General features: G+C 46.7%; 1 long non-coding RNA gene across 1 annotated transcript; it reads right to left on the reverse strand.

Annotated features, from left to right (window-relative positions):
* Positions 1-8,475: 8,475 nt before the first annotated feature.
* On the reverse strand, positions 8,476-11,228 carry LOC143480069 (uncharacterized). Its single transcript, XR_013121767.1, has 3 exons — positions 11,106-11,228; positions 8,716-8,794; positions 8,476-8,639 (listed from the first exon to the last, which is right to left on the reverse strand). It is a non-coding gene; the product is annotated as an uncharacterized LOC143480069 (long non-coding RNA).
* Positions 11,229-12,296: the final 1,068 nt, after the last annotated feature.

Here is a 12,296-nt window from a genome sequence, read left to right on the forward strand (position 1 = left end):
TGCGTATTGCCTTGCTTTCTGTCAATATTCTATTATGGAGAATAAACCCACGTTCATTCCACCTGCGTCTCCGGCTGCCTCTGTTACGACGCCTCCGGCGTCACAGAATGTGCAGCCAGAAGCTGCCGGAGACATGGGGGCTTCTCCACTGGAGGTCCTAGCTCACCAGGGTCTCCTGCTGGGAAGACAACAACAAGAGCTCCAGGAGCTCCGCGCGCTGATGACAGGTCTGACGACATGCATGCAGACGTTGTCTGTACAGGTGCCTGCATCGACCATGTCAGCTCGATCCCCGATATCGCAGCCCGAGTACTACGAGGGAGACCCCGAGGGATGCGAGGGGTTCCTATTGCAGTGCAAACTGTACTTTGCGAGCTTGCCGTCTCTCGGGGACGCTCAGAAAGTCGCGACCCTCGTATCCCGCCTGAAGGGCCGGGCTCTGGACTGGGGAGCTGCGCAGCTCTCGAGTGAGGCTCTCTGCTCGCGGAATTACGAGGACTTCGTCAGCGAGTTAAAGGCGGTCTTTAACCACCCTCGCCGAGGGAGGTCCTGCGGCCAGAGCCTGCTGCAGTTGCGGCAGGGAAACCGAAGCGCTGCAGAGCATGCTTTGGAGTTCCGTACCCTGGCCGCCAGGACGGGGTGGAACGAGGCCGCCCTCATCGACGTGTTCTTGGCGGGGTTGAAGCCTGACCTGAGAGCAGAGTTGAGCTGTCGGCCCGAGGAGCTCGGGTTTAATCAGGTGGTGCATCAGGCTATCACCTACGATAGGCTGTTGCAGGAGAGAAGAGGAGTGGCGCGCGTCGGTACCCCCGCAGGCTTCCGTGTCCACACCACCCCAGGAGACTCCCACAGCAGAACCCATGGAGATGGGTGCTACCGCCCCCCCCATGAGGAGCGCTGAACCGAGGAGGGGGCGGCCCAGGGTGAGTACGTCCGTAATGGGAGGTTTGTTGACTTGGGATGCTTCGGTCTCTTACGGGGTGGTCTCTCTTAATACCTTCGCCCTAGTGGACTCGGGAGCCTCGGGGAACCTCATGAGGAGGAGCGTCGCGGAGGAACTGGGGGTGCCCTTGAGAAGACTGGAGGAGCCACGCCGCGTGCAAGCACTGGACGGGCGGCCTGTGGGCGGGGGTTTTATTTATCACCGCACTGCACCAGTCACGTTAGCCGTTCAGGGTAGAAGTGAACATATTAGTTTTTATGTCCTCCCTTCCACACGTTATCCCCTCACGTTAGGTCTCCCTTGGTTTAAGCTTCACAACCCCGTTATCGACTGGCCCACGGGTAGGCTGCTGAAGTGGGTAGCGCCTCTCCAAGGCACTCGGTCTCCCTCCCGTGTGTTCGCGCAATCCACCAGCGTAGAGAGCCCTAACATCAGCACCACTCCGGTCATTCCCGCTCCATACCAGGATCTAGCGGAGGTGTTTAGCGCTGCCAAGGCCACCCAGTTACCACCCCACCGGCCCTGGGACTGTCACATCACCCTCAAGGCAGGTACTACGCCACCGCGCGGTCGAGTCTATCCACTTTCTCAGGAAGAGGAGCGGGTCATGGCTCAGTATGTTAAGGAGGCTCTCGCTCAGGGCTATATTACTCCCTCCACCTCTCCCGCCTCAGCCAGCGTCTTCTTCGTAAAGAAGAAAGACGGCGGTCTGAGGCCATGCGTAGATTACCGAGGGCTCAATTCCCTCTTAGTGAACTTTGCCTACCCGCTGCCTTTAGTGCCGTCGGCACTGGAGCAGTTAAGGAGGGCTAAAGTCTTCACTAAACTAGATCTGCGCAGCGCCTACAACCTTATTCGCGTACGCGAGGGTGATGAATGGAAGACGGCGTTTAGTACCTCTACGGGGCACTACGAGTATCGCGTCTTGCCGTATGGCTTGGCGTCTGCTCCGTCGTTCTTCCAGGCGTTCATTAATGAGGTCTTAAGGGAGTATCTGAATAGATGCGTTGTCGCTTATATCGATGACATCCTGATCTATTCTCCCTCCCATGACCAACATGTGCGTGATGTACGGGCAGTTCTGGGCACGCTCTTGCGCAATCGTTTGTATTGCAAGCTCGAGAAGTGCGAGTTCCATCTCAGTGAGGTGAACTTCCTAGGTTACACCATCAGGCCAGGCTCCGTGCACATGCAGCACAGGAAGGTGGAGGCGGTCGTGAAATGGACACAGCCTCACACACGGCGCGAGCTTCAGAGATTTCTGGGCTTCGCGAATTTCTATAGGCGGTTCATTCGCGCATATAGCCAGATCGCAGAGCCCCTTACTGACATGCTGAGAGGGGGAGGAGTTAAGCTTCGCTGGACAGAGAGATCTACGAGAGCGTTCAACCAGCTGAAGCAAGCGTTTGTCGACGCGCCGGTTCTGCACCAACCGGATCCTAATCGTCCCTTTATAGTGGAGGTGGACGCGTCGAACGTGGGAGTAGGCGCGGTGTTGTCACAACGGCCGAAAAAGCATAGCTCCCTCCGTCCTATAGCTTTCTACTCTAAGAAGCTCACCGCCGCCGAGCGCAACTACGGGGTGGGAGACCGTGAGTTGTTGGCCATGCGTAAGGCGTTCGGTGAGTGGAGACACTGGCTAGAGGGAGCTAAGCATCCATTCACCGTGCTTACTGATCACAAAAACCTGGAATACATCAGGACCACGAAACGGATGAACGCCCGTCAAGCCAGGTGGTCTCTGTATTTCTCTCGTTTCAAGTTCCAGGTGACATACCGGCCAGGAGAGAAGAACCAGCGTGCGGATGCGCTGTCTAGATCCTTTCCTGGCAGTACGGAGTCTACGAGCGAGGAGCCGGTGCTTACACCGGAGTGTGTCGTGGGAGCTTTGGAGTGGCAGATCGATCGGGAGATCGAGGCAGCGAACCCGCATCCAGGTTGCCCGCCGCACCGTAAGTACGTTCCCCCCGCGCACCGTAGTGCCCTCATCAGCTGGGCTCATACGTCAGTGGGGACGGGGCACCCAGGGGTGTCTAAGACGGCTCAGTTGTTGGGGGCTCGCTACTGGTGGCCGGGGCTGCACCGGGACGTACTGCAGCAGGTGGCGTCCTGCGCGGTGTGTGCGCGGTGCAAGGTGCCACACACTCCTCCTGCGGGTAAGCTCCTCCCTCTCCCTGCACCCAAGCAGCCGTGGACGCACATCGCTTTGGACTTCGTCACGGACCTCCCCCCGTCCGAGGAGAACACGGTCATCATGGTGGTGATAGACCGGTTCTCGAAGATGGTTCGCTTCCTCCCCTTGCGGGGCCTGCCCACCGCGTGGGAGACTGCGGATCTTCTGTTTCGACACGTATTCCGGCAGTTCGGTCTGCCTGAGGATATCGTGTTGGACAGGGGACCGCAGTTCACCTCGCGTGTGTGGCGGGAATTCCTGTCCAAACTGAACATCACGGTGAGCCTAACCTCTGGTTACCATCCGCAGGCTAACGGACAGGTGGAACGCGCGAACCAGGAGGTGGGAAAGTTCCTGCGCGCTTACTGCAGTGAGCACGCGGACACATGGTGCGCCCTTCTGCCCTGGGCCGAGTATGCACAGAACTCCCTCACACATTCCAGCACGGGGATGACACCGTTCGAGTGCGTGCTCGGTCGCCAGCCGCCGCTCTATCCTTGGAACGCCGCGTCCTCAGACCAACCCATCGTCGAGGAGTGGTGTGAGAGGAGCGAGCGGGTGTGGGAGGACACCCATCAGCGGCTGAAGGAGGCGATCCGGCGTTTCAAGAAGAAAGCCGACCGTCGGAGGGGAGAGGCCCCATCTTATCAGGTAGGGGATAAGGTGTGGGTCTCCACCGAAGATGGACGCCTGGGCAGGAGAGGTAAACTGGGGGAGAGATATGCCGGCCCGTATGTCATTTTGAGGCGGCTTAACCCAGTTACATACCGCATCAGTCTGCCCGAAGACAGACGTGTGTCGCGTGCGTTTCATGTGTCCGCTCTCAAGCCATACAGAGCAGGTGCATTGGAGGAGGCCTCTACGTCACGGCCGCCCTCGCCGCTGCAGTTATCGGACGGACCCGCGTACCTCGTGGAGAGGTTACTGGACTCGAGGCGCAGAAGAGGTGGCTTACAGTACCTGGTGGACTGGGTCGGATACGGACCGGAGGAGCGCTCCTGGATACCGGCCTCTCAAGTGGTAGGCCCCTCCCTTATCGCCGACTTCCACAGGGCACATCCAGACCGGCCAGCTCCGCGGCAACGGGGAAGACCGCGTGGGAGTCGACGGGAGGGGTCCTTGGGGGAGGGCTCTGTCACGGTGAGAGGGCCGGGTCGCCACCAGAGGGCGCGCATCCCGGTCAGCAGCCGATCCCAGCACACACCCCCGAGCACGCAGCCACTCCTACCATCACAATCACCAGAATACTGATGCACCTGTTTCTTGTTACGTTGCTCTTTTTAAACCCGCAGGTTGTCCGGTCCAGTGCTGCACATTCACGCTACGAGCCTTACTGGACCGTCAAACGCTGTCTCAGAGTCCTCCTGCCTGTTTACATATTCAGAGTCTCTGCGTATTGCCTTGCTTTCTGTCAATATTCTATTATGGAGAATAAACCCACGTTCATTCCACCTGCGTCTCCGGCTGCCTCTGTTACGACGCCTCCGGCGTCACACTCAGAATATTAATAGAAATGTAGTTTTTTTTATTTCACCATAATGACTTATTTATTAATTAATTTAAAGATTAATCATTAAATATTCATTCATTTATTCATTTTGAATGTTATAATGTCATGTCCATACTATAAACCTACATTTCAAATTTTTTTTAATTTGTAGTGATCTATAGAAGTTATGGTTATTTATATTGAATAATCTCTCCACAGATCACATACTTTTCCTCATTTAGCTTTAATACAGTCGGAGAAAAAAAGCGCATTTTTCTTCCATTTAAAATGTCATTACATTTTTATTTCTAAACCAAACTTAAAATGGATGGTATTGTTTTGTTTGTATAAAGGCTCTATCCAGTGGTGTGAATTTGCCATTTTTGAACAAATTTTTTTGTAACATACCTACTTAGAGCAGGTAATCTTACTGCTTATGTTTTTGCGATAGTGAATCTGATAAAAACAAGAGATCTTCATACCTTTTAAAACTCACCAGGATTCACTAAATTTGAGGAGGACCCCAGATAACTAAATTATATAAACATTTATGTACATTTATTGCTCAGGTGTTGTATTTTGTCGCTTCATAGATTCTCTCTTCTCTCCTTACACAGGCTGTTTAGATTAATATACTTTATAAATGTGTTTATTGTGTAGAGATAGACAAAAGAGGCCATGTCCCAACTACACCACATTTTCAGTAATTGCTGGCATTGTCTTTTGCCAGGAAAAATTTCAGTCAAATGAAAATTTCTTGCTTTAACCCATGCAATAGATACATTATACACAAAATATTAAACTCTGTCCCCATCTCATCACACTTTAACACTTAAAAGTTTACTCAATTATTCATATTTAAGCAAAAATGAATATATTTATTTGAAGAAATAAATTTAACTGTAAGGTATTGATATAATTTGCATAAATGCCCTGGGTAGCGAAAATGCTGCCACCACTTTTGTTAAACCGGCGAGGTCCGGCTCAGAGGCTAAATGTGACCACACACACCACCGGGGTAATTTTTACAAGATGACTTTATTATGACAACACAGATAGGCAAGGTCAGGCAATCGCCATGAGCATGAAATCAGTGGCCAAGCAACCCCCACATCACACCCCAACCACAGCACTCGACTTCGTTATCACTACAAACAGTCACCACAACAAACCACTTAAATACCACACTATAAAACGGGCAAACACCACCTCACACCCACATGTAATAGATACATTATACACAAAACATTAAACTCTGTCTCCATGTCATCACACTTTCACACTTACAAGTTTACTCATTTATTCATATTTTAGCAAAAATGAATATATTTACTTGAAGAAATAAATTTAACTGTAATGTATTGATATAATTTGCATAAATGCCCAGGGTAGCGAAAATGCCGCCACTACCTTTGTTAAACCGACAAGGTCCGGCTCAGAGGCTAAATGTGACCACACACACCACCGGGGTAATTTTTACAAGATGACTTTATTATGACAACACAGATAGGCAAGGTCAGGCGATCGCCATGAGTGTGAAATCAGTGGCCAAGCAACCCCCACATCACACCCCAACCACAGCACTCGACTTCGTTATCACTGCAAACAGTCACCACAACAAACCACTTAAATACCACACTATAAAACAGGCAAACACCACCTCACACCAAAGGGCCACCCGATCAACCTCACAACTACACACCTTCCCTATCCTGTAATTTGTAAACACTAATTAAAACAAACGGACGATATGGTTATTCTAAAATCCCTACTTATCTCGCCAGCGAACAAGACCCTTCCACAGGGTCCGAGCTTATGGCGTTATCTAATCCCCTTCCAGGCTGCGCTCCACAGTGGTACAGGCAAGCCCTACACCAACCTCCCCAACTACCTTTCTACAGGAGGTAACCGCTACTCCCCTCCTAACGCAGGAACAACTGAATTGGCTGCTGACTATCTTTGTCGTCGGCTGCTCTAACCGCAGCGAATGACCCCCTCTTGCACCAGTCTAAGCACCGCTCACAATTCGCCAAATTTGGCCAAAAACAAGCCTCTCACATCACCCCTCCTTTTATCTGGTTTGCCCTAATCAGTCTACAATTACCCACAAGTGCAATCTCTGTCCTTGAACACACCACCTCAGCTCACTACAGTATATTAAAAGGTTACAGGGTGGATGGGCTATTGACATTTTTTTATGTGAAAGCAGTGACTGCAGATGGAGTCTCTGACAAGTCGACTGTTGCTCTCCCTTGATGGTTGCAATGTTGTGTCATACCACAGATGCCATTATTATGTGGCACACCCTCTCAGGGGTAACTCTGAGCCAAGAAGAAACACTGAGTCAAGAAGAAAGCAAAAATATATATTTTTACTAGGGAAAATAAAAATAGTAACGCACATTTACGTGGATAAGTAACTTTAATCTGATTACTGGACTGGAAATAGTAGCGCGTTACTAAGTAACGCTTTACTGACATCACTGTGCACGACCTCGCGAATCGACAGCGCAAGGCCCTCGCGCATGGACAGAAACTTTCTTGTCCCGGGCCCCAGCAAGACTGTCAACGACCATTTTAGCAGGGGTGTTTTAATGAGTTTGGGGAAAATGTATTTTATAAAGTGTAGTGGGGAATTTTCTTTAGTGAAACTTATTTTGGGTGTTTATGTATTTTGTGTTTATTCTTTTCTGTTGTCATTTTTCATTTAAAATGTTATTTAATTGATTGATTTATTGGTGCAAATGGGCCCATCTGTGGGAGGGGCTATGGGTATAGAAGCCCAGGAGAGGCTCCAGAGCGGGAGTTGTGTTGAGAGGTATTGTGGTATATGGTACGGTGACTTGGCTGTGTAAAGTATTGTTCAGGATTATTCGTTTTGATTTAGCCTGGCAATCTTGAAGCCTGTTTATTTTTTGCATTTCGGAGATATTTAGTTTGCTTATGTCACGTAGGGCTACGCCCCCCTCTCCTCGCTGTCACTCCAGTGTCTCTGTCCTCGTTGTTCCCTGCTCCTCGATCCCGCCCAGCTCGTCTGTTGCCATGGTTTCCCTGTCTACCACGCCCATGTCTTGATCCTTGTCACCTGTGTTTTGTTAGTTCGATGTCCATATAATCCCTGTATTCTCCCTAGTCTATTTATTGGTTGTTTTGTTCATACCTGTTCTCTGTATTAAACCTGTTCGTGAGTTTGCTCTGTGTTTTCCGTTATACGTTTATCTTTGCCTGCTCCGTGTTTCTCCGTTGTATCTAGTTGCCTTGTTCTAGAATGCCTGTGTACCTTTCCTGTTCCGGCTGCCCTCCTGGTTTGACCCACGCCTGTCCATTCGACCATGGTTTTGGTATTCCCTTTTATAAATCTCGCTCTCCTCAGCGTTTGTGTCGGTCTCCTCGCTCCGCAGCGCTGCGTTACAGCTTAGTTTGTTCTGCATTTTGTTTTTTCAACTTTATTTTGGGGGACACTGTAAATACTTGCACTTCACCTGTATTTGGGCAATTTTCCCGAGGACTTAAATAAAGATGATGAGTACCTCTTGAAAATTATGATGGCAGCAGGGAAGAAGGCAATTACTAAATATTGGCTTCAGAAAGATACACCTACTGTGGGCACATTTGTTGGTATTGTAAAACATTTACACCTCCTTGAGCAGATGACTTATTCTTTACGGCTCCAAAAAGAACTTGGAGAAAGAAAGTGGGGAAAATGGTCCGTTTGCATGAATGACAGAACCAACATCTACTGACTATCACATGTACTCACCTATTGACCTCATGTTCTTGTTATGTTTTGTTTTGTTTTGTTTTTCTCCTTCCTTGTTTCCCTATCTTTAAAAAATATCATAAATAAAAAGTATTAAAAAAAAAATAGTAATAGTAGTAATTTTAATTTATTATTTTGACTGTGTTTTGGAGGTCAAACAGTTCTTCGTTGTAGATCTCCAGCAGGGACACATTCATAGAGAACTCTGTGCCATTACTGGTGAGGTTCTCGAAGATCTGGTGGAGTGTACGAGGGATGATTCCAGCCAGGCGATCCTGTGGGTGGGAGAATGAGTCAGTATAAAATCCCACAACACCACCTCCCACAGCCAGGTGTGCACTTCCATTTTACCTCCTCTCAGGTAAATCCTTCATTGAGGGTCCGTTCCCCCTCCATTGTGAAGGTCTTCCCTGTTCCTGTCTGCCCATAACTTTAAATGGGGTAAAAAAAAAAAACAGCCGTTAATGCACAAATATGGGTAAGGTACATCATTGTTTTTTGACTTGAGATGATGGCTCAAAATCCACTCACGCAAAAATTGTACAGTTGGATGGCAACATCTTAAAAGAACTGAAGAGAAATGGCCATCGTTAGCGGAATTTAATGTTGCTCACAAGCACAACGTAGCCAATCAGCAGAGGGATGTTATTACCAGTGATGGCTTAGTTACCTTGAAAAAGTAATCAGATTACTGATTACTCCTTTTAAAAGTAACTTAGTTACGTTACTGATTACTTGATTTTAAAAGTAACTACGTTAGATTACAAGTTACTTTAGTAGTTACATTCAGCAGCAAAATTAATTTTTCCAATACTCACTTTATTGAAAGTGCATTTTTAACAGTAACAATGTATTGAAGCAGGTTCGGAAACCGAGGCAGAAACTGCTTAATCCAAAGCTAAGTGGTAAATGGATATCATTTCAGTATTTCAATGAATAATTTTGCTTTTCATTTCAGGAATTAAAAAATATGGTGGAAGAGAAATACTACAAAACAAAAGAAAAAGCCAAAGAAGACATCCAAAAGGTGTCTGCTGTCAGCCTGATATGTCAGCAGATATGTGGACTCAAAACTGATAATCTCTCTGACTTCTCAGGATTATGAGATACTTGGAGTCGTTACTGGTGGTGTTCCCATTCTTCCTAGCAACATCAGTGCTCTCTGATGTTGGTGTCAATATCCAAGCTCATACCTTTAATGAACATGCAGTGCTTACAAAGATGGCAAATATGAAAAATGATTGTGCTAGACTTCTGTCTGTAAACCTATTGAGGCGTGTCAAAGAACAAAATGCAAATACTGAATGATTGTCATGACAATGGCCACATTGCAGGACCCTAGGTCCAAAACTCTTGGTTTTGTCAAAGCGAGGCACAAGAGGCAGTACAGCGGCTGAAAGCAGAATGTTCTGCACTGGTTGTAAGTAATGAAGGTAACCAGCTGCAGGATTCAGCAGATGCAGGAGATGCAGGAGAAGGCACCAGTAAATCTTGAGTTTTCTTGTGACATTTGTACTAATGCATTTCAGTTGTTGGTGTTGTGTATTATCTGTAATGATTTTTTTTTTTGTTATTTATAGGTGAACTGTGGTCTGAGATTCTACAGTGGACCAGAAGAGGCGTTGCTCCAATGCCACTGCAGATGCCATTGTTGAAGTGGAGCGATACCTCGCTGAAACGAACCTAATGAAGATCCATTGGAGTATTGGCATACACAGAAACATGTGCATCCCCATTTGTACTGTATGGCACTGAAGTTCCTCTGTTCACCTGCATCATCAGTGCCTTGTGAATGAGTTTTTTTACAAGGCAGGGGAGGCAGAGCCGGCCCTGACCAATGTGGTGCCCTAGGCGAGATTTTGGTTGGCGCCCCCTGTATCATCAATCATCGGGTTGATTGTGTCACTATTAAAGAAACAAATAAAAAGCAAATGACTTAAATATTACCATATAACAAGCAATAAATATAAAGGTGTTGCACAATATATTTTAAAACTATTTTACATAACGTAGTGCAGAGAACAACTTTTAAATATTAATAATAAATAAATAAAAAAAATTAAAAACAACAACTACCACCAGTGCAAATCAGGGCAATTTGCCTACTGCAACATTATTATTTCAAAAGTGCATCCGCAATATTAGTATATATTTATTTTAAGCTAAGCTAATCATAGCACCTACTAGGATTGGGCAGTATTATGACAATTGCGGTTTCAAGATCATACAGAGGGGAAAAAGCCACAATGACGATTGAGTGTTAGTTGTGAGTCAAGCGAGCTGGTTTCAAAGAAAAACACAACAGCTACAGATTGGCAACATTTCGGATTTGTTTCAAATAAAAATGAGAGAACATTGGAGCACGCCCCCACGATTCTAATTCGATAATATGATTGGTTGATAAAACTGCCAATCTATAATAAAAGCTCTCAATGTAAAAGGGCCTTTCTCTCTTTTACCTAGAAACAACGGTGTGAAATATTCTGATTGGTTGATTTTATTTCATCGCTGAGGTTTTTTTCAAGCACAAGAACGAAAAGTGGATTTGAAAGCCGATTTATAGGAAAAATACAAATTATTGGTGAAGCGTTATTAACATATATTACATATAATAGATAAAGCATCCTTTTTAAGATCAATTAACCTTCAGGGAAGGCGTTGAAGTCCCTGACGGTTCGCCAATGGTTTAGTGTTAATTCACCACATATTACCATTATATTACCCGTTTTTTGCCGCCTTACCTCCTCCACGTTTCTCATTTTCCTACCCTGGGCACCAGAGGACTTCTGCCTTTTTGACGTCTTTACAGGGAGATGTCACTCACTCTGTGGTGTCTTTTTCCCCACAGAGAAACAGTAACGAGGTGGGCAGAGCACGCGGGGGAGGGCGGGTTGGCGCGCGGGTGATAGGTGTCGTTTGTTATTATAAGAATGATTAATTTGTCTATTATTAAACAATGAAATTATGAGTATGTGGACTTTGCTTGTTTTCACATTTATTAATTGTTCATTTGTTAAAAATAAATAAATAAAAATTTAAAAACCGCATGCACGCGAGCGCCCCCCTGGACAGCCGGCGCCCCTAGCATTTGCCTATGTCGTCTAATGGAAGGGCCGGCCATGAGGGGAGGTCATCTGCCGACGAAGAAACAGTCTAAAACCTGAAACAGTGAAAAAAGTCCTGTTCCTAAATAAAAACAATTAAATTTAAAATCTGGAACATTCTAAATTCTTTTTGTTTGATCAGGACGTACATTGTACAGGACGTACACAATGTTCTCTAACGTTTCATTAAAAAATAAATAAGTAAATAAAGAAAGAAAAGCTGAAAAGCCAACCTACCCTGTTTATTCATTTATCGGAGTGTTTTAGGTTTTTCCTTTGAAATGGATAAAAGTCCTGAATGAAAACGGGATCCCGTTTAAGGCGCTCTAAGAAAAAAAAAACCTGATTCGACCATTAGTCGACTAAAGGGGAAATCTGACGAATCAGATTCGACTATGAAAAGCCTTAGTTGAAGACACATCTACTATATACAATAGACAAATTATATAAACTGACCACCACCACCACAGGTGCTGCTCAAGGAAAAGAATGAAGAGCAGAGCCCAAGAAAAGAATGTAATAAAATAGTCCCAAGTTCCCTTAATTGCTCAGGGTGTCAGAGCGGGGGATGTAGGATACGAAATCCCCCGCGGATTTCTTAAGGTAGCGGACCCAAGCGCCTTGTCCGTCCACCAAGCAATGTTACAAGCTCGAAAAAAACAAAGCTACGTCGCGCTGAATATTCAGTGCCGATGCCGAGGGAAAAACAAAAAACCCTTCCCAAAAACCAAAACCAAACGGATAGGAAGGATAACAGCGGGAGGAAAACTTGAGAGAGGCCAGGGAGCGGCGCAGGAGGTAAGTACTCGAAGTGACAGTATAACAAAC

The sequence above is a fragment of the Brachyhypopomus gauderio genome, chromosome 17, assembly GCF_052324685.1.
Source record: "Brachyhypopomus gauderio isolate BG-103 chromosome 17, BGAUD_0.2, whole genome shotgun sequence".
In the NCBI taxonomy this organism is placed as follows: domain Eukaryota; kingdom Metazoa; phylum Chordata; class Actinopteri; order Gymnotiformes; family Hypopomidae; genus Brachyhypopomus; species Brachyhypopomus gauderio.